The following is a 14,752-nucleotide window of genomic DNA, read 5'->3' as shown; positions in this document are numbered from 1 at the left end:
ACTAAACTTAAGCTAAGTAGCACCTACTTCTTCCCTCACTCTAGACCTAGGTTAGGTACCCTGGGGTAGGCGTATTTTAGAAACACCAGCTGAGTATTTTTAGCCTGTGTTATTTATGTATGTATTTTTAGATATGTCATAGCAACAGACAATGCTATTACAGTATTATTTTATATTACTGTTTGCGCTGTACACATTACACTTCGCATTCTGTCTAACGATTGTAGCAGTTCATATCTCTTGCATGAGAAATAAGGCGGTTCAATAAATCCTTTTACTGAAACGCCTGTCTCACTATTACTGTGCAACTTTGTAGAAACTAAGCATGCACGATTGACTGAGCAAAATAGGTATATATTGTTTCCACAATGCTGAAGATATGTTACGATTCTAGGGGAAACAGGGTTGTCATGTTTATGTGGTTGTCAGAGACTAATCCCTTCTTGTTCATTCAAGAAAGTTTCTAGTGACCTCTGAGTTAGCTGGCACACACACAATTAAGTTTAATATACTCGATAGAGACAAACTGACCTCAGTCCTATGTCAAATCTATAGTGTATATTATTCCAATGCACAGAGCCTATTGGGAATATAGGAACTACACTACAAGCAGACAGACTACAGAGATGGACTTTACCATTTACATTATGGTTTCAATAAGACTCTAAAACCTATATGAGTCACATTGTGGAAAAATAAAATGAGCCCTACTAATGATTGATTCCTCCCTGTCCACAGCATCCCATGATGCAACACAGAAAGTAAAAGAGAAGTGGGAGAGCCCCAGTTAACCAAGGAATTCCATGCAGAAAAATATAAAGTAGAGACTGTAAGCTATAGATGGCAAATGGACTGAGCTGAGTTAAAAGTTATATGTTTTTTTTGCCTTCACAAACATACATTTGTAATTAAAATTGCAAGGGCCAACTAACTAAAGTGAGGAGATTAGGGAGCGGGTGCGAAAGGATCTGGGGTGCATAGGCACTGGAAATAAGGGAGCTGGGGGTGCTTTCTGCAGCACCACCAAAATAAACTTGCAGGAGTTAATGAGCAATAAAGATGCCTTTACATTTTGTTTATATCTTGTCACATTTGTAATGTGTGCAAAGACAGAGGTCAAATGCCAGGCTACGTCTTCGGACAAGTTACAGCTTTTTCTTTGAACATGGAAAGTGGTGTTTACTTTTCTTTATCTAACTTCAAAGTTAGAGGATTTCGTAAAGAAAATGATCTAACAATCTTGCTGCATTTACAGGCAGTGGCTATTGTAGTGTTGTGTGAGTTAGCAATGATTGAACACTTGTGGCTCCTGATGGACTCTGTAGATTTGTGACGTAAGTGTTAGAGCATAGCAAAATGAATGCAGGCTTAGAATGATGACTTCTCAATACATGCAGATGAATAAAGACGTGTTACTCTAAGCTGTGTGTGCGGCGTAGTCATTGATGAGTACCCAGGCTGGGGAGGATGCTGTAGGATGTAAGTTTTAAACTTTTATAAGACAACATTTAAATACCTATCAGTATACTAGATACATATTTCAAAACACATCATCAGTTAGGAAAGCACAAATGTAAACCTGATATTTTTGTAATTCTGAAGTGTGATGAAAATAAAGATGCAATAGGATAAAGCAAACCAAGACACTTTACTTGGTATTGTGTAAATGATAAACATTTTCTGAAACTCGATTTCCACGCATTATTATTGTATGCGCTATATAGTTTTATCAGTAAAACTGCATGTCAGTGCCCATTTTGTTGTCATTTTGAAGGAAAAAGTGCCTTTTGCAACAGACAATGCACTAACACAACCTGCTTCTGTAATATATTTGTGGCAGTGTGCTCTAAAATGCACCACTGGCTACATACCACACCCTTACCACTCTCTTGCTGAACTGGCATTACTCATTAGCTATGCTTGCTCTTAGTGTGATTGCTTGAATTTTTAACAATCCCTAAGACTTTTGGTGATGTAACATTGTTGCCAGCAACCGCACTATGAAAATTGTTAAAGCACCACTGCTGGGGAGCATGTTTGGTTACCATGCATTTTACCCAATGATGCATCTAATCCTTTTCCAGGAGGTTTTTTTTCGAATTAGATATGTTAAGTTCGTCATCTCAAGTTGGGATGGTTTATGTGGGAGGGAAGGGAGACAGGGTGCCCACCCTTGGAGCTTGTGGGTTGCAACGGTTGGACAATTAGGCACACTTTGCACATATCTTGCACAAGTTAGTACAGCTGCAAATAAAGTAGCTTTCGTAGCCACACAGCTATGGAAAAGATAATAACCTGTCAAAGCTTTCAATTCCCCCTCTAAAAAAGATAAAATGTGTGAGAATAATAGAAACTTCCTGAAACAATCTACATCCAAGTAACCTATTTCCTTAAACAGGCTGTTTCAAGTATGCTGAACATACTCTATCCATAGAAAATGTTTGGTAAAGCTGAGGCAAAAAGGAGTGGGGTTATGGTAATATTACATAGATATTTAGACAACAAGAGAGAAAGGGTAAAGTAGAATACTCTCACACCCCTTGGGATAATCTTTCAAAAACAACTAAAGAGTATCTTAAACTATAATACAAATAAAGCACAGAAGGAGAAGGGGTGAGATAACCTGTCCTTACCACCACCACCCATAGGTGCCCGACGCAGAACATAGACTGTGTCAAATTTAAAGGTTGTGGATTCCCAGTGAGGAAAAAGGAGCCCTCAGGCACCCACACATGGTAGGTAGCCGTTTGTCTTCATCGGGTTCCAGTTTTTAGTACGTGTAATAATACAACACACAAGTGCAAGTTAAAATGAGTGAAGATGCTGTATCTGACTCCAAGTACACAAGGTTTGCCAACATAACAGGAGCTATGGGGGAGGAAGGGATAGCCAGCTTAGCTACATACAAATTAAATGTAGGCCAGGAACATTTCCTCTTGAACTTGACTGACAAAGTAAAAGAATACGCCTGGGAAAACTAATATGGGTCATAGACATTAATCTGGCACCATAGGCCACATTAGATGGTCACCACAAGACAGACTTCTTTAGGAAACAATGGCAAGTAAAGTTGAGGTAAACTACAATAATAGGGACATATGGCCTGAATTGTACCACTTGAACAAGAATATACATACTTTTCACACGTTCATAGATCATACTCACAGTAGATATAGTACAGTAGATAAAGATTGGTGTTCCTAATGAATTATGCAAGCCACTATTAGTACAAAGATAGGAGTGATAGCACTTTGAGCTCATACAACGCTTACATGAGAGGGTGACATGTTTGAGGCCTAACAAAATCGAAAAATGGAGATTTGATAAATCTCTTTTAAAGAAAATATCATGCTATAATTCGAAAATATTGACACAGTAAAATTCTCACCCAGCGCCATATGGGATGCCTTTATGGCAGTTATTAGAGGCCAAGGCATAGCAAAACTGATAGAGAAAAAAGAAAATGGACTTTAACTAGACAGAAATTAAAAGCAGACCTGAAGTTGGAAGTAAAAAGGTATAAGTGTATGGGTTATCTTAGGTCCTTTACATCTCTAAATTCCGTGCGGCCAGCTCAGTCCTTTAGGAATAGAAAAGCCTGAAAAATCTCCCGTATGCTTGAAACAAAAATTTTGCAAAAAGACCAGCAAGTCTTACACTTTAATGCATCTAAAAATGTCTGCGACGAAAAACAAAATTCTGAATGTTAAAATTTCCCAGGCCTTTGACCAGCAGAGTGAGCAAGTGAAATGAGAAATCTTTGCAGAATATTATAAGTACCTCTATGCTACAGATTCCATAAACCGGGCAATTCAAAAAGCCTTCCTATCAATGGTTCAGTGGCTTACATTACCTCCTTAAATAAGTGGGGACAAAGAATCAGATTAAACTTTTGGAGTCTAATAAAACCCCAGGCTCATATGGGCTGATAAATAGCTGTTATTCACACTTTTGATCTGTAACTATCCCAAAACTTGTAAAACTATTTAACTAATTTCTCCAATCTAGAACAGTTACACCATCAATAATGGAAGCAAATATTACCTGTTTCACAAAGCTGGTTATCCTATGGATTCCTGTGCTTTGTATAGGCCAACAGCTCTGCTGAACATGGACGTGAACATTTTTCAAAAAAGTTTGGTGAATAGATCCCATATGTCCCATTTTTCTAACACTTACAACAGGGTCAATTGGTCCTTAATGAGTCTAATGCATGATGTATTAGATTAGATTAGATATGAAGACCATCATAGAAGTCAAGTACTTGACTACTAAAATGAATGAATGATATTATGACAGACAAAATTTGCCTCACTAAAAAAGCAAGACATGGGTGCTCCCTTTCTCTTTTCTTATTTCCTTTGGAGGTGAAACCTGGTGGCCGGGATTGGGGACTGTGAGGAAAGAAAATACATGTCCTTTTGAGGGGACCAAAATTCAATATTCCTCCTCATGGATGACATTCTTCTAACAATGATAGAACCAGATTTGTCAGTTAAAGCTGTGTTGTATGTTATAACAAAGTACAGTGAAATCTCCGGGTTCAATGTCAACCTGGAAAAATCTGAGATGTTAAGCTTTGGGTTAAGTCAGGCAGTGAAGCAACACATGGTCAAAATGTATTTTTGAAAATGAGCAAAAGAGACAATCAAATACGTAGGAGTTTACAGAACTCTAACCTTAGGGAAGTTGTATGCTACCAACTGCCAACCCTCCTCTCTACCATCAAGGCATACGAAGGCAGTTGGCAACTTCTTTTCATTTCATGGTTAGGCTGGGTAACCGTTGTGAACCTCTGTCTTTATTTCAGATGCTTCCCACTTTGGTACCCAAAAAAGATAAGGCTGATCACCAGGGGACAATTAACTATATGGCCTGGCAAGAAACCTAAAATGTTTAAGTCTGTATTCTCAGCTGCAAGGAACTCAGGAAACTAGCACTACCCAATGCCACTCAGTATCACAAAGCAGCCCAACTTTGACCCCATTTCAAATGGTCTCTCAGGGAGATTGAGAAGCATTGATACATATGCAGGCAGATCTACTGGACCGAGTTCCATGGGATGTAGCATGGTTTCCTAGAAAACATAGGCCACAAGTGGGTTTTGTGTTAGTATTTCTTCACCTAACATTAGAAGCCTGTGGCAAAGTTACAAGGGCCCAAGATATTTCACCCTTCTTTTCCCCATTTACACCATTTTTCTCAAATCCTAACTTTTCTCCGGCACAATACTTGGGCAAATTGACCAAATGACACCAAGGGTGTTGTTTAATGCTGAGAGACCGACTTCCTGAAGGGGATATTAAACCTTTGAGATATGCAAAATGTGTTTTGAATAGATGAATCAAAGCACATGCATTACTTTCAACTCTGACATTGTTTCCATCCCACAGAGAACAAGATGGTGGGAGCAAGGGAACTAACCTCTTGCGAAAAACTGCTGGCCATCTACACCTCTAAATGAATTGGTTTCTATCATATACTCTGCTTTATTTGAAGTAAACCCCCTGACCAAATGGTCTTTAATGAAGTAATGGGGCATGACTCTAGGGGAAAACATACATTTTCGCTGCTGCCTAGAGTTATACAAGGGCATTTCCAAATGGATTCCTAATATTCAGAACAGAGAAAACTTGAATAAACATATGACCCTTTAGTATATAACCCAAATGGTATAAAAGGCTATGCACGCTGAAATAGGTGGGACATGTTGGTATGATTGAGGCAGGATGGAGGTGTGCTCCCTATTTGGTAAAATTTTCCACTGCTGAAACCTTTTTTTTTTTTTAAATATGTTTATTAAATTTTTCCAAGAGATTTTTCCACATATTCCAGCATATGTTTACAACACATTCCAGTTTCACAGGTGGTTATATACATTACAGTACATTATGACGTAAAGGATTCATCAAACAGACATATGTGTGATACAAACTACCCATTCCAAAACAACAACCATGAAAAACTAAAAAGAAACAGGCAGCTGCAATAATTTTATAACGATCTTTCTTACGCTATTCTGGGTTTATCCTACTGTTTTTCCACCTCATAATAGGTTGCCATATTCTATTACCTAGTACCTTAGCCCTCCTACCTTTCCTCTCATATATTGCTTTTTCTAGATTGTATATAGAGAGAAGGCTTGCAATCCATTCTTGAAATAGGGGAGGAGCCTTGTTCAACCAATTTCTTGCTATGCAAATGCGGTACACTGCGAGTGAAACAAAAATAAACTCTACTGGCATAGCTTCTGCCGTGTCTACCACCCCCAAAATAATTAATTCATCTATAAGTTTAATCTTAATCCTAAGTGATTTATCAAAAAACTCTTCAATGGCCATTTTCAGAGTAAACAATTGTGGGCACTGCGAAAACATATGCACAATATCTGCCTCGTTTGAGTTACAGCGGGGGCATGTTATTCCCGACGTGCCGCCCCACTGGGCGATTCTGGCCGGGGTATGATAAAGTGAAAACACTGTCTTAAAATGCTGTGATTGGAGGGTTGCAGAGCATAACACTGTTCTGCCCAAATCCAAGGAAAGGTTTCTAACCCTGACCCCAGTTTTTCGAGCCATTTTTGTGAATATTTCACCCTTTCATCTGTTTTATTATCTTTCAGTTCCCCATATAGTTGTCTTATCGTACACTTATTGGTTATTTCTATATATTCCATAATTTTACATTGTCCCATCCCTGCGGGGCCGCCTTGTTTTTGTGTTAGGAAACTCCTAGTTTGAAGATATTTATAGAAACTGTTGTGCTCTAGTCCGAATTTCATTTTTAACGACCCAAACTGTAGCATGTTGCCCTGACTATCCAGCAAATTCCCTATTTTCACTATACCCTTATTATACCAGTCTCTCATAGTGGCATCCTTAAAGATCTCCCTCGGTAGTGAACAGTTTGTGTACAGCCTCGTATAATTATTAAATCTACCCAAACCAATTTTTTTTGCCACTCCTTTCCACACCCTATATGCTGCCTTCAAGGTCTTAAATCTTGTATGTTTAAAATAGGTGAAATCAGTTGTGTTTAAAAACCCATTCTCAGCCTCCTCACCCAATATTGTAGTATAGACATTAGTTAATCCTACCTCGGTTTCCATTATATGGTCTGTACCTCCCCCACCTATTAACCCCCTACTATATTGCAATACAGCAGCCCAATAATAGAGCCTGAAATCCGGTGCCCCCCAGCCACCTTTTTCTCTATCTACTGTTAGGTGTCTATAGGCTCTCCTTGTCTTCCCTTTGACCCAAATAAATTTGTTCAAGATCGCTTCCAACTTGTTAAACCATATGCTGTCAAAAAATAAAGGGATAGATCTAAATAAATACAAAACTTTTGGGAATGTTACCATTTTAATTACATTAATTCGACCCATTAAGGTCAGGTGTAACTTATTCATTCTTTCTGTATTTGTTTTTATTTTTGCCAGTAGCGGGCTCATATTAATTTCAACTAACCCATCTAAGTCAGCTGTGATCTTCACACCTAAATATGTAACTTCAGGTGCTACTCTTATATCCTGAAAGTTCACCCAATTGTTTTGTATTATTTGTGTTTTTCCTTTATTCAGTGAGTAGCCTGCAATTGTACCAAAGAGTACAGCCTCTTGTTCAATTTCTGAAATAGCCGACTCTGGTTCTGGGGTGACCACCGCCACGTCATCCGCGTATGCAAGTGTCTTATACTCATGTGCATGCAATCTAATCGGGAGAATGTTTGGATTCCCTTCTAATCTTCGCAAAAGGGGGTCGAGGTATAAGGCAAATAACAGTGGTGAGGCCGGGCAGCCCTGTCTTGTACCGCGCTTTATGCGTATACCCTCAGTATACCCTCTGTTTATCCTCACCTTAGCTGTGGGTTCTAGATATAACGCCTTTATAGCCTTTATATAGCCTGTTCTATCCCAAACCACTCCAAGACCTTCCACAGGTAGCCCCAGGAGCCCCTGTCAAAGGCCTTCTCTGCATCCAAGAAGATGGCCGAGGCAGGGTCTCCTGCGGCACCTGCAGCATCCAATATGGTAACCATCCTCCTTGTGTGCTGAGTGGTCCCTTTACCAGGTATAAATCCATGCTGTGTTGTATATACCAGCCCCTCAATTACCCTACTTAGTCTTTGTGAGAGAGCTTTGGAGTATATTTTTGCATCCGCGTTCATGAGCGTAATTGGCCTATGTGAGCCGGGATCCAAATGCGATTTGTTTTTTTTCAAGATAACAATGATATTTGCTCCGGCCCATGAATGTGGTATATTTTCCCCCTCTGTGCATGACTTAGGATTTCCAGCATATCAATCCCCAAAGTGTCCCAGAAGGTCCTATAGAATTCCGCCGGAATTTGGTCAGGTCCCGCGGCCTTCCCCGAGGGGAGTTTCGTTACTGCATTATGTATTTCTCCCAGTGTTAGTGGTAATTCCAATGTCTCTTTGTCCTCCTCATTCAGTTCCTTATGAGGAATGCCTGCTAAGTAATCCTCTATCTCATCTTCCCCAACTCTCAAGTCTTGATCATATAGCTCTGAGTAGAACTCCCTAAACACCTCCCTCACGTCTTCTACCTTAGTCACAACATTCCCCCCTTTATTCTTGATTTCTTTAATTTCTCCTGCTGCCAAGTCTTGTCTAATGCGGACTGCTAGCATATGCCCAACCCGCTCATTAAATTCATAGCATTTTTCCTTTTTTGCTAAATAGTTGCTCGCCGCTTTATTTGCCAATCTTTCACTGGTCTCTGCCCTTTTCAGCTCTATTTCTAATGGAATCTCCTCAAGAGGTTCTTGGTTTATGACCGACTGGATAAGCTGTTGTTCTAGCTTCATTAGATCCTGTAGCCTATTAGTTAGTTCCAGTTTTTCTTTCTTGCTCCTGTGTAAAGTATAAGCCAATGTTTCCCCCCCTTATGCCTGCTTTGAATGTATCCCAGACCACTCCTGTAGATGCCGTGCCTCTATTTACCTCCCAGAATTGTCTGATCCACACCTTCATTCTATTGACATAATCATCTTCTTTAAGTAACCCTCTTTCAAATGTCCAATTATATTCTTTGTAAATAGAATTACAATTCTGAGGAATAGTCAATACCAGTGGATTGTGGTCTGAAAAGACTCGAGGTAACTTTTCTATTTTCAAGTCTGGTACTAAGGGGCTAGAGACTAAGAAGTAATCCAGTCTGGCTATAACTTTGTGGGGAGCAGAGTAAAAGGTACTGCCTGTTCCCGTGGGATTATGTGCTGACCAAACATCTACCAGTGCGTTGTTATCCATTAAATTAGCAATAGCCCTTCGTGTTTTCTTCTTGCGGTCTCCCTTCATCCCCCCTCCCGACATACCCAACCCTGATAACCCATTGATATTGAAGTCCCCACAAAAAATTACTGGTTCTGACCATAATGCCAACTCAACATCTAAAAAATCAAATAGATCAGGTTCATCTTCATTCGAGCCGTATACAGAAACAATTGTGTATCGACCTCCAGCTGTTTCCCCTTCTACCACCACCCATCTCCCTTCATCATCTTCCTTCTTTCTCTTTACTGTCATAAATCCTTTTTTTGCAAATATGGCCACTCCTTTTGTTTTTACATCTTGCTGCGTATGTGCTAAGACTTCATACCCTAGCTGATCCATAAGGTATTTATCTTTTCCTCTCACATGTGTCTCCTGAAGACATATAACATCCAGTTTTAATAGTCTACACATAGCCGCAACTTTCTGCCTTTTCCCGCCATCATTCAGACCACAAATATAAATGATAGCAAGTCTTATCGCCATCTGATCTTTGAAATCGAGCCCGCAATCATTTTCCTCAAGATATTTACTGTCACCTGTTTATACCTACACATCTTCTTAACTTGTGCTGTACATACCCTTAATTCTTCACCGCCACCTTCCCAGCCCCCCTCCCCCAACCCCCCCTTGTCCCCCCTCCCCTTGCTGATCCCCCCCCTGTTACAGGCAAATAGGTCAATCTTGACCTATGTGTGGCTGCTCACTGCTGTAGTGTCGCCTCCTCCTCCCACCCAACCTACCCGTATATTACCATACTCAATACTTCCTTAGTATTGCAATATGGAACTTATGCTGGTTCAGAATCCCTACTCTTCTTGCCTTTTTGAATCTCTGTAATTTTTGCGAGATATTCGCCTGCCTTTATTTCCGAGAAAAACATTCTGATGCGTCCCCCTGTAACAACTTTCAACTTTGATGGATACATCAAGTATGCTTCAGAGCCCTGGCGTTCGAATGGAGTAATTAGCTGCCTGAGTTTCCATCTCCTTTCCACAGTCGTGTGGCAGAAATCTGGCCTAGTAAAGAATGTAATCCCTTCAAATGACTTTTTCTTATCTGGTCTAGCAGTCTCCATAACTTCCTGTCTAGCCAAGAAATTTCCAAAGAAAACTAACATTGCCCTAGGTAAGACATTCTGATTAGCGCCTCTTGTTTTCTTCTGCGTCAGTGGGAATCTGTGCGCTCTCTGAATTTCATGTTCCCACTGCCACTGCGCCTCTGGGTATGCGCCTTTCAGTAATTTAATCATAAAGCCCCTTGGGTCCTTCCCTTCCACTCCTTCCTCTAGGCCCAAAAATCGCAGATTGTTCCGCCGTTGGCGATTCTCGAAATCCTCCAGCTTCCACTGTAGGTCCTCGATCACCTTTCCTTGCTCCATTCTAGAAGTCTGCCAGTCTGTGACTTCATCCTCCAGTCTCCCAGTTCTCTCTTCGACCTGTTCCACCCTACCTTCCACCTCTTCATATTTTTTATTCATTTTTCTAATACTTGCTTGTATTTTTTTAGTGTCTTGTCTAGTTCTCCTGCTTTCTAAGCGAGCCTCGAAGTGCATTTGTTTCAACATGGTGAACATTCCGTCCAGAGTCGCTTGAGGTGGCATATCAGTTGTATCTTGAGAGGCATTTGAAGGGTAATTCTCAGGTGCATCGCCTAAATCTTGTTCCTAATACATTTTAGAGGTACTACCATAGTCCCAGAGCAATTTCCTATTTGTGCTTGATGCTGCTCTGTCTATATCTCTGTCTCGCTTTATCATAGTTCTTCTTTTTTTCCTCTGTGTTTCTTTACTTCTATGCTCACTAGAGTTGGACCCTTCTGACTCCGTCCCTAATGAGAGATCTGTGGTAGTGCCCTTCTCCTCTGAACCCAATAAAGAGGAGTCTGAGCCCTCAGTCACAGAGTAGAATTTTTCCACCTCGGGGGAACGTACTCTCCTTCCTTTAGCCCCCTTTGTTGTGCGGCTCTCTAGACTTTTCATGCTCCCCCAGTTAGATTGTACTATGATATTCCTTTCATCAGGCGTGGGCGCTAGGTTTACCTTCATCAAAGCTTCGAGCATTTGGGCATTGTTAACATTCACCGGCTCTTCTGTCTCCTTCATCTGCCCATTACTTAGCTTACCAGTTCTGTTCATGGTCACTATGTCTGCATCCGCATCTGAATTCTCACCAGTCTTCTCGGTAATCTCCTCTCTCGGCGCGGCTCCCGCGTGAGGCGTACACGCCTGAGACCCCAGTTGCCTAGCAACCGCCGTGCTTGCGTCCTCGCGGTCGGCGAGAGCAGCTTCCGTGTTTGCCTCCGTGTTTGAGACCGGAGTGCTTTCGGAGACCAAGATCGCCGGCTGGATTCTCCCCGCAAAAGCCTCCCTGACGGTAGATTGCTGTAAATCTTTACCAGAGGCAGGTACAGTGATCGTGTGCTTCGGCGCTCCGCTGTCCGATTGAAGGCGCCTCTGTTGTTGCATCTGTCCTTTGATTCTAGGGGTTCCCGCTTGCGCCATTGCCTTTGGTTCAGCCTTTTCTTTTTCTTTTTCCTTCTCTTTCGTAGCTTTATCTGGCTTCTCTCCTCTTTTAGTCTGAGCCTTTTGGGCAGTATTACTCGCTGCGGTAGTTGCAGTAGCTTGTTTGCTCACTACTGTGGTTTTCGGGATTGCTCCAGTGCGTTGCGACATCCTTAGAATTGCAGTGATGCCTTGAGTGAGCGCTTTCTGAAAATGTTCTCCGTAATAAAGTCGCAGGGTTGTAAGCGCCTTCTGTAACACCCCAATACCTCCTTTAGTGCTAAATACTCTTTGAAAAATCAGCATATTTTACACGAACTTCCAGCCTCATATGCCATGGGTCCAGGAGAAGGAGTGAGTGTGACTGCTCTCTACAGCAGCATAGCGGCCATCTTGCCCTGAAACCTTATTTTTGGAAGGACATTTTAATCCATATGAAAGGTGTCCTGGGGTATCAGGTGCTGCAGGTTCCATCAACACTGCTATTGGGAATTGAACTTGCAACTTTCAAAGAGGTATATAGTTCTGACAGGAGACTAATTGTAAACATGTAACTGGTGGCAAAATGGCTAGCTGCCCTGAAATGGAATATGAAATCTTCTCTAATTGTACATGAATGAGTATCCAAGCTATGGTATTTGATTGTGTTGAAAGATTGTTGTGGGATTTGTTTGATCGGGTGTGATGGCTTGGTTTGGGAATTTGAAAAATTATGGAAGCATTTGCTACAATATTTAAACAAGGGCTCACCAACTTTGGCTTGCCCTAGAACACTCTGTCCCTTGAGACTTGGAAATGACTATTAAGGAAGAAGTGTAAGATAGGCATGGTAACATGATGATATAATATAGTGAATTTGAGAAGCATTTAACTCTAACCTGGTTAATACTGAGTCTCCTACTACTATGAATATATATAGCTCTCTGGATTGGTGGGGTTGCCACTGAACAACATAAATTATGTACTTTATAAAATGTAATAAATAAAGGAGGCTTGTTTTTACTTCTTTAATTCCAATAAAGTTTCTTGTGGAAAATAAATATTTTGAAAATAGGTCAAACATAAATCTAATATGCATGACTTCTATATGTTTAATAGCAGATATCTATTTAGTTGGGTTGAGTGCACCTATAATAAACCAAGGAGTCAACCATGTCTTGCCCTTTCTACAAGAAGATACATTAAAAGTGAAAACAAGAGAATAATATTTTGCCTGTTTGACCCGAGCAAGTTCTGCCAGAATTTGAAACGTGAGGTAAATTGTGACCAGTAATTTGTGTGCAATATTAGTTCAAAGAAAATATCCAACTTTCGTTGTCTCCGCCAAGCCCTAGGAAACAACAGAATAATTATTTTAAGGCTCAGACTTGTGTTATATTGTACTGTTATATTTCTTAAGGGCACTCTTGAGTTGATTTGGGATATAATTTGAGATATTTTTATGCTTTTTGCTGTTTTGATGGTGTCCTCCAAAGATGGGTTACCCATGGACAAGAGTTTTCTGTTTATCATTATAATGGCACACAAACTTGTCTCTAATTAACTGATCTGTGTGTAGGGTTCAAATTGGCATTCCAAAATCAGTATATGAAGAATCCTTATGTATGTATCAATATCTTCATCCATTTTTTGTTAGCATTTAAAAAAATGTATGTCTAAGTATAATTAGACTGGGTTGTTTATCAAACCTGATCTGAAGCTTCTTTACTGCTTGCTGATACTCATCAAGAATTTCACCCTCATCTAACAATAAGACTGGTAAGTGCTTAAAAGTAGATCTTCCATTAAAATCAAGTGAGTGGAAAATTAGAAACTTCTTTCTCTCTGCCCTGAATCTGGAATAAGTTTCAAACGCATCAAACCAAATCGACCACCCGACTGGAGGATCTCCTGGTGTGTCCTAAAAGATAGTGGTGGGGCCACCGACTGCATTATGACAATGAGTAAACAGAATATAAAAACTGTACAGATTTTTTAAAACATATCAGATCCATAAACGCTTGTTAAATGTGCAAACTTTAAAGAATACATGCCAAACACAAAAAGTGTTCTTCACTCAATCTATTTTCAAAAAACATGGCAATTTGGTAGTCATTTAGTGCTCTAAATCTGTTTCTTGTAGTAGGTTGCACTAAATAAATACTTTAATTAATTAATAAATACAATTAATGCCAATAATTGTTAATGATACTCACTGTCACATATCATCCTATAAAAGCCCAACGACTGAATTTTGTGCCCATACACATATTTCACTACTTATAGCACATAGTTGCTCATTATACCATATCCAAATGTCTACATATTATCTCTCAACCAAGAAAACATCACTGTATCTTTCAAGATAAATCTTTCATTTAGAGAAAAAATGCAAAGAGGAGTATTATTTGACATGTAAAAGCTTTTCTTACATGTTCACTTTGCTTTTAAGTTACTTTCATCAATAAATTAGAGGTCCTCCTCCCCCATACAATGTATATATCCAGAGTGCTATAAATTTATGACATATGTAAAAAAAATTACATTTATCATTATAAATGTATGTAAGGTAACTGAAACCATTTGTTCCTATTGGCAATCGAAAGTTACAAAAATACAAACACAAAAAATTAAAAGAGGTGAAGAAAAATGTACTTACATAATTGAGCATACAATATACCCTAAATAGCAACACACAATTCACCCCAAGCAATCATTAGTTAACATATCTACAACCATCACAAAACTATACAACATTCTAGTCCTAATGCCAAAACATGAAATTTCCATATTAGCACTCAACACTTGAGTAAATGGCAAAATATAGGCACGTAGAAGTTTAACGTGTCCATTAGCACTATCGTCATATGTGATGATGTTTGCTCACATGATGGAATCGTTATTTCCCTATCCCTTTTACCATTAGTTAGTAGCTCCAAATTCACGATGACCCTCAAAATGGTGCTACTGTGGTTT

At 39.8% G+C, this 14,752-nt stretch overlaps 1 protein-coding gene across 2 annotated transcripts in view; it reads right to left on the bottom strand.

Moving 5' to 3' along the window:
• The window catches only part of LOC147697737 (coagulation factor X-like), an 824,358-nt gene that overhangs the window by 150,468 nt on the left and 659,138 nt on the right, over positions 1-14,752 (bottom strand). The gene's annotated exons all lie outside the window — the stretch shown is intronic.

Source organism: Lissotriton vulgaris, chromosome 8 (assembly GCF_964263255.1).
Source record: "Lissotriton vulgaris chromosome 8, aLisVul1.2, whole genome shotgun sequence".
Taxonomy (NCBI): Eukaryota; Metazoa; Chordata; class Amphibia; order Caudata; family Salamandridae; genus Lissotriton; species Lissotriton vulgaris.
Note: the sequence above shows the minus strand (reverse complement) of the source record. Positions and strands in the feature narration are given on the sequence as shown.